Source organism: Corvus moneduloides, chromosome 2 (genome assembly GCF_009650955.1).
Source record: "Corvus moneduloides isolate bCorMon1 chromosome 2, bCorMon1.pri, whole genome shotgun sequence".
In the NCBI taxonomy this organism is placed as follows: domain Eukaryota; kingdom Metazoa; phylum Chordata; class Aves; order Passeriformes; family Corvidae; genus Corvus; species Corvus moneduloides.
In genome coordinates this window covers 116,187,761-116,200,465 of record NC_045477.1, presented here as the reverse complement: position 1 = coordinate 116,200,465, position 12,705 = coordinate 116,187,761, and the positions used below count along the sequence as shown (strand labels likewise).

The 12,705-nt window shown below is 44.1% G+C and overlaps 1 protein-coding gene and 1 long non-coding RNA gene across 5 annotated transcripts in view; one reads left to right on the top strand and one right to left on the bottom strand.

Annotated features, from left to right (window-relative positions):
• USP9X (ubiquitin specific peptidase 9 X-linked) overlaps positions 1-7,505 on the bottom strand; it is a 101,452-nt gene extending 93,947 nt beyond the window's left edge. For 2 of the 4 annotated variants that reach the window (XM_032100941.1, XM_032100942.1), the window contains exon 1: positions 7,188-7,505. The gene's annotated coding sequence lies outside the window, so the exon portion shown is untranslated. The remainder of the gene's footprint in view (positions 1-7,187) is intronic. The other 2 variants (XM_032100939.1, XM_032100940.1) reach the window with 1 other exon arrangement.
• Positions 7,506-7,791: 286 nt separating this feature from the next.
• LOC116440311 lies at positions 7,792-9,217 on the top strand. The gene is made up of 2 exons (XR_004238539.1): positions 7,792-7,884; positions 8,277-9,217. It is a non-coding gene; the product is annotated as an uncharacterized LOC116440311 (long non-coding RNA).
• The last annotated feature ends 3,488 nt before the right edge of the window (positions 9,218-12,705 follow it).

Sequence of the window (12,705 nt, the reverse complement as noted above, 5' to 3'; positions counted from 1 at the left end):
AGTCTTCATTTTAAGTGTGACCTACTACTTATTTATTGTATTTTCACACCCACAAAGAACTGCAATGACTCATCAACACAGCCAAATCCTCAAACTGTATTTCAGGTGTAGCACGGTGTAAGCACATTCTTGAAAGCATGAAGCAGGAGAGATTTTGATTCTCTGCTCTCAACTGTTATTCACTGCTGGCCTAGATAAAGCCCATAACCTGCACAACACCTCAGCCTTCAGTGTGATACTTGTACCTGAGTAAGTGTGACACATATAAACAAACAATGCATTGAGTAGAGGTACAATTTCAACTTCAGAAAAAGATGATCTTCTGAAGTACCATGTAAGGATCAACCAACACAGCGCACTGGAACCTCCAATTAAACTCTTGCATCAGCCCCTAGTTGCCAACAATGAAACTAAACTAACCACTATCCTCCTCCAGCTGCCTCCAGGCAATATTTAGGACCAGCATATCCAGAGTTCTGCTGGTCCTAAATATTCATATCATTATCAGGAAAGTGATAGAAAATAAAAGGAACATTCATGACAGGATGAATTACCAAACCTTCCTTCATCTAGTCAAAAATCTCAGAGTGGTGCAGGTACGTAGAAAATTCCAGTCAGACACCTGCTAACCAGAGGCTGGGACTGATTGGGGTTTTTTCATGGCTGAAAACACATTAGGTTATAGCAAGGTTTCAGTACCACTGAACTCACCTTGCTGCATCCATCCCCATATTCAAAAAACCAAGCAAAAAAAACCCCTCATTTTTCCACTCCTATACATGGAAGGAAAGAGAAAAAAAATAATGGCTTCCCAAATGGCACAAGGGGAATTAACATTTTCAGCTACATCTTCACTAGACATGTAACAAACTGTCACCCACAGCAACCTGGCTGAACTGCTACAAGAACACAAACTGGAAGCATTTTCAGGTTGTGTTCCAGCCTAATTACCAAAACTATCATGAAGACATCCCAACACAGCAAGAGAGCTATCAGGCACTTTACAGATCTGACATTACCACTTCACCTAGGGAAAAAAGTCAGTACATCATCCTAGAAAAAGTCCCATTGCATGAGTGTGTGCACACCCACCATTATAAGCATTCAAGGAAAAGCACATGGGATTTTAAGGTCCCACTGTGGCTAATAAAACACTGTCTGAAAGACAGGTCAAGACATATGGAGGGCTGTGCAAAACTGGAGCCTGAAACTGTAGAACCAGCCACTTGAGTTATATCTTCAAGCTCCAGAGAATTTGTCACAATTGAATATTAAAAAAAAAAAAAAAAAGAAGAATCCTCACAGCTAAAGGATTCAGGAAAACACATTAAAAGGAAACATCAGAAATCATCAAACAATTAACATTCTATTTCTAAATCAGAGATCTACAAAGTCTAAAATTTAGTTTAAACTATAGTTTAAGGTTTTAGTTTATCAAAATTGTAGTCTTTCACCAACCTATTCACCTAAAAATTAAGTTAAATGGATACATCTTTCTTATTTAACTTTCAAATTCATGGACTTGTCCTGTTGAAATTTACTAAAAAACACACTGAAGTATTCTATTGCTAAAACAACAGAAAAACAAAAACCACAGATGACTCAAGGCTCATTTACCAAGATGCCAGTATGTTTTGACAACAATGTTCATTCTCATCTTATATTAAAAAAGAGACTTTTCCTCCCCTCACTGTCAAATTTATTTCTGGACAAGAAAACTGAAGTTCCACCCACAGCCAACATGGGCCTGTCCCCACTATCCCACACCACAGTGTCACCAAGCACACTCCCCTCCAACCAAAAAAGCCTCTCTGGTAACAGAGAGATCATAATTGATGCACATCACTGCTCATTTTTCTTACTCAATGCACTTCTAAACAATCTTTTTTTCATTCTTTCACCATATCATGTTGTTACAGCTAAGACCACCCTAACACAAAATCAAACCTTTTCCTCCTCCCATACCCAGTCCTGCTGAAGCTCGAGAAAAGGTTAAGCAGCAATTAAATGACTTAAGGATTGAACTCTATGGAATTTGGAACATACGTTTTTCTGTCATTCCGTGTTGCCATTCAATTGTTACAAAAAAGTCCTACTTCTCTTAAAGGGTCTTCTAGGGACAATTTTCTATTACTTGAGTTTTGGGTATTTTACATGAAAGCTTAATGAAAAGACAGCCCTGAAATTCTCTCTGCAAACTTTTCATTACTTTGAAGCAGTCATTTGAACACTTCTGTTAAAAAAAAGTCTTTTGCAATTTATAGCAGAGAGGACATGAGGAAACTCATGTAACAAGGATGTCTTGCCTTCAACACAGTCTTGAGTCTCAGCTTAAAAACGGAATTTGGAAAAAAAGCACATATCTAAGGAATGATGCAATGTGGAATTCCCCTCTTCTGACTGAATCCACAGCTAAATGCTAACTACCAAACAGTAGGATTTGCTGAGATGTTCATGCAAAGATCTACACACAAGAAAATCGTATTTTTCTGTTGGCAGCTACATGTGTTAAGGAAAACCAAATTACTAAACAGGGTTACATAGTGATTTTGTAAGTAGATCAAGGATGCTACAAATAAAAGCTTCCCACAGTTACATTTCTGATAGTTATCCATTACTTCTAAAACAGTCTTCAATTTGACTTCATGAAAAAGAGTTGATAACAGCAGCGTTCAAAATACACCTAGATCTTAAACCAACATGCCATGGATCTCATTTCATGCATCTCTTTTTTTTTCTTGTGTGTACTAACACAAGGTTAACCAAAAGTAAGTAATCATTCTCATAGTGAATAATAACTAATCCTTTAAGAAAACTATACATCAACAATGTTCTTTTAAAAAGCAAGCTTGGGAACATACCTGTGTCCCAGTGGTTTTCATCCCCAGCATTATAATTTTTATTTGAAAACACATCAACAACTGGCAAACAAAAAGCCTTGATAATAAGCAGACTGAATTCAACTCTCAAATAAAATGAATAGCTAATGGCTTCTTATAAAACAAAGCCAATACTAGAAAATTCACAACAGAAAATGCAAAAGAAATTGGTTGTGCTGTCAAGCTCCCTTAAGAAAAAAAACACAAAAACCAAAAGAGAAGCAAAAAGATTTCATATTAAGTCACAACTGGCTACTCTAAGACCTTATTTACTTTCCTCCTATCCTCTACAGTGCAGACAGTTATTAACAGCTCTCCTGTAAGGTTACCAACACCTCATTTTAAATTACTTTACCAACCCAGATCTACAGAATGTGCTCAATGCACTGATGGGCTCAGGTGGACACTGTAATGTATCAGAAAGGCAGCAGTTGACATTTTGAGGGTGCAAAGTCATGACAGAACAGCTTTCTGCCCTGCCTATCTACTGAAGACTCTAACCAAATATCTAAATCACCAAGGGCAGGAGAAACCTCTGTTAACCATTCTCAAGTCATGTTCTAGCCTGAAGCATATGAGAGCCAGCCAATACAACATAACTGTTCTAAAAAGGGAACTTACAATGAATTACAGTTTCATAATAACAGTGGGAGAACTTTCAGACATTCCTACATTAGTAACAGAACAAAACCTAGATTTAATACATGGTAAAAAGTCACTGTGTTTTTCTAACACGTGAATCTGAAGTAGCTCAAACTTCCCAGGTAGAAAAATTCAAGTCTCACTGCATGCAAGTACATGCTTATAGAAGACCTTTCCCTCCTTCACCTCTGCTATGGAATACCAGAACAACGTTTAGTAATGTAAAAAATAATGTTGTGTGTTTACAGATCACAGATATCATGCGTGATATAAGACAAGTCTACAGGAACAGCACACAACATTGCCACCTTTGCAAAAGACAAGGACTACAATGCAAGACAGACATTACCAAGCTGTGTTCCCAAAACACACCTTGAAGCACAGCTTTAAATTTAGAATTCTGATTTTAAACAGGGGTGATCCAGATAATAAAACTGGGTGCAGCTACACAGAGGTTGAAGGGAAGACACATCCACGTAAGAAAAACTTAAGATACCTGCACAAGAGAAACCATGTCCACGCGTTCAGATTACGATTAATGCTACCATCCAGGAAACAACTGTCTACAGGACACAAAAGCCTTCACATGTACAACTTTTCAAAGGAACGAAAAATCCAGCGAAGCTTCTTACATCTTCAGACAACCACTTCACAGTGGTCTCTGCAAGTGCTGGATAAGCAAGGCTCTTGTGATTATAAGAGAAGGAATTAAAGTAAGTGCCACAGCTTCAAGGGTTTTGAAGGGTTAGCACTGCCTTCAAAAAAAATCCTGATTTAAGTCAAAAACAGTAAGGGATGCCTTTAATTCATCTACTTCACAAATGAGGCTATCCTGATCCAAATGTTTTCAAAATATACTTACTGTTGATCTCTTAGAATAGATAAAACAGTATTTCTTAAAAAAAAAAAAAGTGAGTAAATACATACACACGCATGTACATATATATTTATATACATATATATATAGATATATCTCTACACTCAGAGTATTGCCCAACACAAAAGTACTTTCCATTAAAATATCTGAAATAAGTTCTGAACTTGTCTAAAACAGAACAGGAAGGGCAGAAATACTTTCCATGGAATTTAATATACTTTCAATACACGCCTGACAGAAACAGAACTTCAAAGCCATTTAAAAATGAATTGTTCAAAATAATAAATAAATTAATTCCTATCCATTCCTACCCAAGACTGTATTCATACTGGAAGGTCCTAAACTAATTTTAATCTCAAATATAAGATGTCTTGGAACAAAGGTATTAAAGGTACCTTTATTTCTTAGAAGTCTATTTAATTTTACAAAACAGACACTAATCACTATTTTAGTTTGAGTGTCTCAACTATGAATTTCATAATATTAATAAAACGCATAAACATAAACATGTGCCTTTAGAACACAGAGGAGTTGCACTGGTCTGTTTCTGAGTACAAATGCACCACAATGTGGGGAATATGAACGTTTATGTAAGGGTGACAGTGTTCCACAGAGACAGAAAACAGTTTTGCTACCACTGTCTTTATTGATTACCACCTCCAGATGTAGTCTTCCTGTCAATTCCATGGGCAGAGGAATTGCCACAAGGGCAAATTCTGCAAGACATGAAGCAGCAGCCAGGCAAGATTAAGACAAAAGCTTCCCAAACATAACATCCTGAAGACAAACTACACAAAAGTAAAGTACAAGACCCACTGGAGAGGGAAAAGTTACTATGGTACAATCTTACATTTATTTCTGGTTAATTCCCTCCCCAAAAACATGCTGATAATTTGAGTTTCTTCCACTGCAGCTTTATGATTATGTTTTTGGGTTCTGTACACAGCTATCATTAAGCATCACTGTTGCCCAGGGTATTGCAACAGAATAATCAATATATGTTCTTGGTATTAGCTACTGTACTTTGCTGGTTTAAAGAATAAACATTATTTCAACTCCAAGAATCAAAAGCATTATTTTAGAAAACAAAACAAAAAAAAAACCCCAACTCCCTCATGTATGACTTGGGTTTTGCTGAAATAAATATGCAACTTGATCAGCAACATTTTCAGTGGGGAGGCCTGACAATTTCTCAAGTAAAATATGAAAAAGAAAATTCCAAGTAGAATATGAATAATAAAGTTAGCTGCCTACAGCTTTCAGTCACCGCTAAGTCTTTCTTACTAGGCACACTGTTTCAATTTCACAATCAATAAAGGTCAATCCCCCAAACACCCATCAATAGCCCTTCCTAAACGTAACAATTTTACCACCCATTTGTCATTCATCTGAGAAGCTGCTGAAAAACACAGGTTACGTGGTCTGCCTGTCATAGCAAGTGTTGCCACAAGTATACTGAAGAATGCATAATAGTATCCCAATTCAACAACTTTTTATAAAAATACAGGCCCCAGTTCTGCAAGTAGGTCAGCAAAAGCAGGCCTTGTGCTGGCTTTGAGCCTGCGACTTGAGAGGGTCTTTGGACTGATACAAACGTCCAGTTATATGAACACAACTGCAGAACTGTGAGTATAAACCGAGTTGTACTGATAACATGAAGACAGCTGAGACAGACACAATATGTCTGCAGTGAGCCTGGGAGTCCCTTGAACATTTAATTAGAACAACTCTTTTCTGAAAGGTTCTTTTTTTCCTGTACAGTTGCAAGCTACTGCAAATTTTCAAAATACCTAACTGGACTTCTGAAAGAGCAACCTGACAATGAAATATGGCATCTTAAAAACTACCCCAACATTTTTGGATGCTTCTACAAGAAAAAAAAAAATCACTTAACAAAACAAATAATTTTCAAAAGCTACTCCCACTGTATACAAACAAAGCTGCACGAAGTGGGACGGCACATGTTAACACGGTGGTAACTAACACACAAAAACCCCAACAACCCATCCAACTGCTGAAATCCCGTTTTCTCGAAGACAATAACAGAGAGTATCTACGGCCAAAATACACGCAACTACCCCTGCCGCACACGTCGGGCAAGGGGAGAGGGCTGTACTGCCTAAAATAAATCGCTACAGACAAGCCCTAAGACACAACTCCGAGGAGAAGCAGCGCGGTGAACTAGAGGAATTAGATGAAAAAGCCACGAACGTTTTTCGTACATGGAAGCCGGGCCGCTGGAAGCCGAGGCCAGAGGAGTGGCCTACGTGTTAACAGTGTTTACAGCGGGCGTGAACGAGCTGGTGCTGGTGGATTTCATTGAGACCGTCGGGAAAGCGCCTCGGCAGGGCCTGATTTCCAGGCGTCGCCCGGGCCTACGCGGCCCCAATCACTCCACCTCAGTAATGGCGTTCGGGCAGAAGGGAAGCGAGAACCAGGGGAGGCGATGCCGGTGCAGCGCTGTGGGGACGCACCGGGCCCTCCTCACCGGGGGGGGCCGGCCAGAGGGGCCCCGGCGGGGCGGCCAGAGCCCCCCGAGGGCGCCGGGCGCTCCCCCCCGCCGGCAGCCAGGGATGAGGAGCCGTCAGCCATTTTCCCTCGCCCTCCAAAACACGGCGGTGCAGGGCCGACACGCCGGGGCTGCGAGGGAGGCGCTGCCGCCGCCTTACGCCCCGCGGGTCCCGGGGAGCTCCGTCCTTCCCCCCCCGCCGCGCCCCGGCCCGCGGAGCCCCATCCCCGGGGAGCGCAAACAGCTGCCCGGCCCCGCCCGGGCACCGCTCCGCACTCACCCCCGCACCGCTTCCCCTCGTCCCGCGGCGGCTGCTGCGGCGGCCCAGAGCCCTCCTGGGCGCTGCCTCATGCCCGGCGGCCGGCGGGGCACGGTCTCATGCCAGGCCGCGGCTCTGAGGGGGCGGCTCCGCTTTCCCCGGTTCCCACTCGGTTGCGCTGCGGCGGGAAGCGGGAGGGCAAATCCAGCGCCGCTGCCCGCGCTCCGGGTGCCGGCCCTGAGCGCTTCTCTCTCTCTGGGGCGTTTTTCCTGCGTCACCAGCTGCTGCCCGGCGGCGGCGGCGGCGGCCCTGCCTGGGCTCGGGCTGGGGCTGGGCCGGGGCCTGCGCGCTCCGCTCCGCCCCGTCCGGGCACCGGGCGCACGCGGGGGGGGGGGGTGGGCGGACGCGCGCCCGGGGCTCGGCCGGGCGGGGGTGGCCGGGCCGGGCCGGGCGGCGGGAGCACCGCGCTCAGGGCTCGGCGGTGCGGGGGAGGCAGCGCGGAGGGAGGCTGCGGCGGCGGCTCCTCGCGCTCCCGGCGGCGGCGGCGCAGCCGCGTCTGGCGGGGCCCCGTGGGCAAGATGGCGGCGCCGGCAGCGCCTTCCGCGCCCGGCCCAGCGCGGCGGCGGCGGCGGCGGTTCGGCCACCCGAGCGCGGCGGTGACGCGCTGCCCGTGTGCCCGCCCGGGGCTGCCGCTCACGGCCGGCTCCCCTGTGTGTCGGTGTGCGGGGCGGGGGCGGCGGTGAGGGGATGGACAAGGACTGTGGGGGGGACACACACGCACAGACACACACACGGCCGGCGGCGCGCGGGCGCGCGCGGGGCCTGTTTCGCGTCGGTTGGGCGCGCGCGCGCTCTCCATTGTGGCCCGCGCCGCCGGGCGCGCGCGGGGGCCCGGATGATGACGTCAGGACGGTGACGATGATGACGTCAGCGAGGCCGCCTCCCGCCGCGCTGGGGACGGGAGCGGGATGGGGCCGGGACGGGAGCGGGATGGGACCCCGGGGGTGCGGGCGGCGGCGGCTCCGTCCCTCACCGCCAGCAGAACTGGCGCCCGGTTCGGGGACACCGGCGCTTTTTAGAAGCCAAACGGAGCTTTTGTTCCTCTTACAGGCTGCCCAGGGCAGCGGTCACAGCACGGAGCCTGGCGGAGCTGGGGATGCGTTTGGACAAGGCGCTCAGGCACGTGCGGTGACTCCTGGCGTGCCCTGCGCAGAGCCAGGAGCTGGACGCGATGATCTCGATGGGTCCCTTCCAACTCTCAGTATTCTGTGGTTCTTTGGTTCTTTTTCCTTTTTTTTTGACACATCTGCATTTACTTGGGCACAGCGTGAGATCAGTAGAACCCCAGTCTATGTACGTGCTTTGTGTAGTGACTCGGAGGAGTTTAAACCTGAATTTAAAACCTGAAAAAACGAGGAAGGATGCGTTGTGGAGGGACAGAAGTTGTGGAAGGACAGAAGTTTGGCAGATATGGGGAACTCGGACTTCAGGAGTACCTGAAGTGGTGTTTAAAGTTTTGTTAGTCCGTATTCCAAGGTCAAAGTATTATTTTAACAACATCATTCAAGAATTTTGGAGAAGGAAGTGAAAGATACGGTACTGAGCTGAAAACACAGGAGGAATTTAGGCTCCATGGGTTGAAATTTGCTCAAGAGGCTCAGGCCAACAACCATAACTCTTGTGCAAAATGTTTTATCTTTTGGACCATGCAGCGACAAAAGACTAAAAGAACGATTGCTCATTGCAGGAGTTGGAACAACATTGGAACTGGGTGGGTGTTTTTCAGTAAAAAGCTAGAGCTCAAAACCAAGTGGTGATAACTTCTGATATTTCCTAATTTAGCAGAGTTACTAATTTTTTTTGCTGATCATTAGATGGTATTATTTGGGAAGGAAATCTGAAGTACTTTTCTGCGTTAGCCACTCAGTAAACAAAACAAGGGATGCAGCTGCTTCATCACTGTACAAATGCAACAGTTTGTTTACTGAAGGAATAGCTTTATGTGCATTTTCGTCAACAATAAAAACAAGCCATAACCATGGTGAAAGTCTGCAAGTGTAAGCCTTTCGTGTTTGGGTTAGAAATACATGTAATCATATCAAAACAGCCCTTTCATCTCCCTGATTTTCATGCTTCTGGGCATGTTATTGTGGCTTCCTTTTTTGTCCCTTATCAACTACTTTCAGCTTTTCCTCCTATTTCCCATTTATCCAGTTGGTTTACCAGGGAAAGCATTTTAAATTACTGCACCTATAATGCTTTTACCTTCCCTTGCCCCACCACAGTATTCTCCCTCAAGCCCTTCACTGTTTATGATAACCTACAGACCTCTCAAACAATTGTAGTTGTCTATATTTTGACACTTACTTATCTTTAAAAATAAGCTGCTGTGTTTGTTGATGGTCATTTCTTCTTATTGTTAAGTAGACCTTTGTTTTAATGACAGGCCAAATACTGTGTTCCTTCTAACTACCGTGGCTTTTTTTGGCAGAGCCCAAGAGTAACACATCAGTGGATTTTTATAATGTGGGCAACTGTCCACCAAGAAATTGACTGTCAGTTCACGTAACAGTCTACAACAACAAGAAGAAAAAGATCTGAACAATAGTTGTGGAAACAATGGTGGTACAACTTGTGGCAAGTATTCCCTCTTGTGAAGAAGCATTCCTTCAGCCAAGAGAAAGAGTGGAAGTTTTGGTTATTTTAATTGAAACCTTTGGCTTGGAACAGGTGAAGAACCGATTCACCTTCAACTCCCTGGGACCTTTGGTGGTATTTTTCAGGTTTTTAGATTCTACTTTATGTATGTTTTGCAGGAGCACAGCAATACTAGAGGAATTTTGCATTTGCATGGGAAAAACCCCCAAAACTAATGGTGTTTATATTTGACCTCCTGCCTGGTTTAAGGGTGTATTCTGGAGTGCCTCGACAGACCAGCAGTTGCTTGAAGCCATGCTAATCAAAGGTCACAATAGGCTGAAGCACACAGCTATTTATGGCACCAAATAAAAGAAGATACTGGGTCTGCAATGGCAGTGTGTGGTTCCTGAACCAGCGAATTGCACACTGACTTCTGGCTGGGGAATTCTTCCTGCTCCCCCAAACAAGAATCCATGCCAGCCCCTCTTTGCTCAGGCTTCTGCTGTTCTGAGGGGGCATTGCTGTGGCTCACCTTGTGCTACACTCTTCTGCCTGAAAAGGTTCACACACCCCAACACTGCAAGTAAACGTTACTGGTTTGTCTTTGTGCAGCAGCTGTGGAAACAAGGATACAAGTGAGATAAATTGCTGATTAAAGAACACCCCTGAGATGGAGACAGAAGTCAGTAAGCATTCACAAATCTCACTAAGTGCTCCAAAGTAAGCATCCACACAGAGAACTGTGACAGAATTCTGGTTAATTCCCCGCTGTACACATCTGTTGGTATGACTAGAAATTGTTGGTACGATTAGAAATGCTTTTCTGACATCTTTAATTCAGTGTGAAAATGTGGGGAAGGGAAACATTTCCCTGCAGGCTTCCCTGCTCCAGCACTGCAGCCAGCCCATTAAACAAAAAGTGAAACCAGTGGTGAACTAGCTGAAAATGAAAAACAAAACATTCTGGTGAGGGAATTACTCAGAATTTAGAAAATTTCTGTTAATGGGTGTGTTTATCCCCAGTTCTTAAACTCTGGTTGACGCTGCACTGCTCTATGAGTAGACAAAAATGAAACTTATAATGCTGCTGATGCAGAGTAAAGCTGTGGAGCTTTGCAGTGGGGTAGCAAAAGGAGGAATAACAGGTGAGAGAAAGCAGAATTTTTCCACAGCCCCACAAAAGATCATTTTTTTTCTCCTGGTTCAGCCCCTTGGATGCTGCATCACACACTGTCCACCAATGCTCAGGAAACAACAGGTTGTGTGGCAGTACTTACCCTACATATAATTTAACATTTAAAATTAGGGGAAAAATTCCCATGATAATGACATACCAAAAAGTTACAAATACTCTTCTGGAGTGATGCTCTATCTCTTTTCTGCTGCAAATAAAGGTCAAGTACAAACATTTCATTTTAGTTTCTCCTGAGGTGACTGCTTTAATTACCATTCCTCACATCAGTGTAAGACTCCTCTTCATAGTGGTAACTTTCCATCTTTCAACTTCTGTTTTCTGACTGTAAGAGATATTAACAGTGATGTTGGAGTGGGCATAATGTCACTCTTGAAAGACTCATAGCAGCAGTTAAATCTCTGTAAGTTTGTGCTCCATACTTACAGGTACAAGAGAATGGTTGCTTAGGTAGAAATCACAGAAATTTTATAAGAAAAAGATTTTGTGTGGACCCGTGGTCTCTCACATTGAGGAAAGGATGGTATCTGATTAAGAGCAATTCTTGTGATAAGAGAATCATGGTGTGGCATTTTCATGTTATTCATTTAGTTGTGCACATATGGGTTAAATGAACAGCACAAATAGAAATTCTCACTGTGCCTACCAAATGGCCAGAAGATGTTGCAGAGACCATTTGTCAAAAAGTCTGTTTACAGGCCTAAAAGAGTATCTCGTCTATCTTTTGGAGAGGGAGAAATTCAAAATATTTTTCCTGTCTAGTTCATTCCTAGCTGTCCTCAGATAAACCATGTGGTGTCCATGTGAAAAGCATCCGTCTTGTAGGACTTGGACAGAGTTCAAAAAATTGATTTGACAACCATATGGTCCTCTTCATCCACATGAACCTTGAAGAAGTTTGACTTCCTTCCAGCCTTAAGAGTAGAGTGAGGGAAGAAGGGAAACTGTTCTTAAAACTTATCAATGTTGTTCCTAAATATGCTAGATGAGGACATTGTCCAAAAAAAAAGCAAGAAATTCTGTAGATTTGTGAACTACTGCAATTTCCTCAGTTTTTCTGCATGCCTCTCTGCACACAGAGTGTTTGTCATTGCATGGGTAGGGATTTGAGGGAGCCTGTTGTGCACAAACCCCATCCATCACACGTTATACGATGGCCATTTTCTCCTCAGTAGGGTTTGTAAACACGAGCGTTGCTATGGGCACAGCAGAACAGCAGCAGCTGGTTTTCCCAAGGCTGAGCATTCTACACCCTTCCAACCCTGATCTTCCTCCAACCCTGAATTACATCTCTCATGTGCTGGAGTGCCTGGTTTATGTTGAATATGCTGGGCTAGTCAGGATCTTAATTAGCTAATAGCAAGCAGGAGGAATAATAACTGAGTTGTACTTCCCTTTCCAACAGTGGGTATTTCTTTGGCATTTCTTCCTCCTCTTGCTAGCAGTCTTCCTAAAATTTTGTAGGAGTTAGTATCTCTTTGAAAGCCCTTTTTCCTCATTCAGGGTTTACTGAAATTGGCTGAAAGGATCAAGGGCAAGCGATAGGCAGAGGCACAGGCAGGCAATGGGATCACGTGAAACCAGCGTCGTTAAGAAACCATGAGAAGTTTCAAAACTTCAAAACAGGGTAGTCTGATAGAAGGGTTATCACTACACTTTTGGAATGGAAAAAGAAAAAAAAAAAGGTGTGATCAGGAACAATAGGAA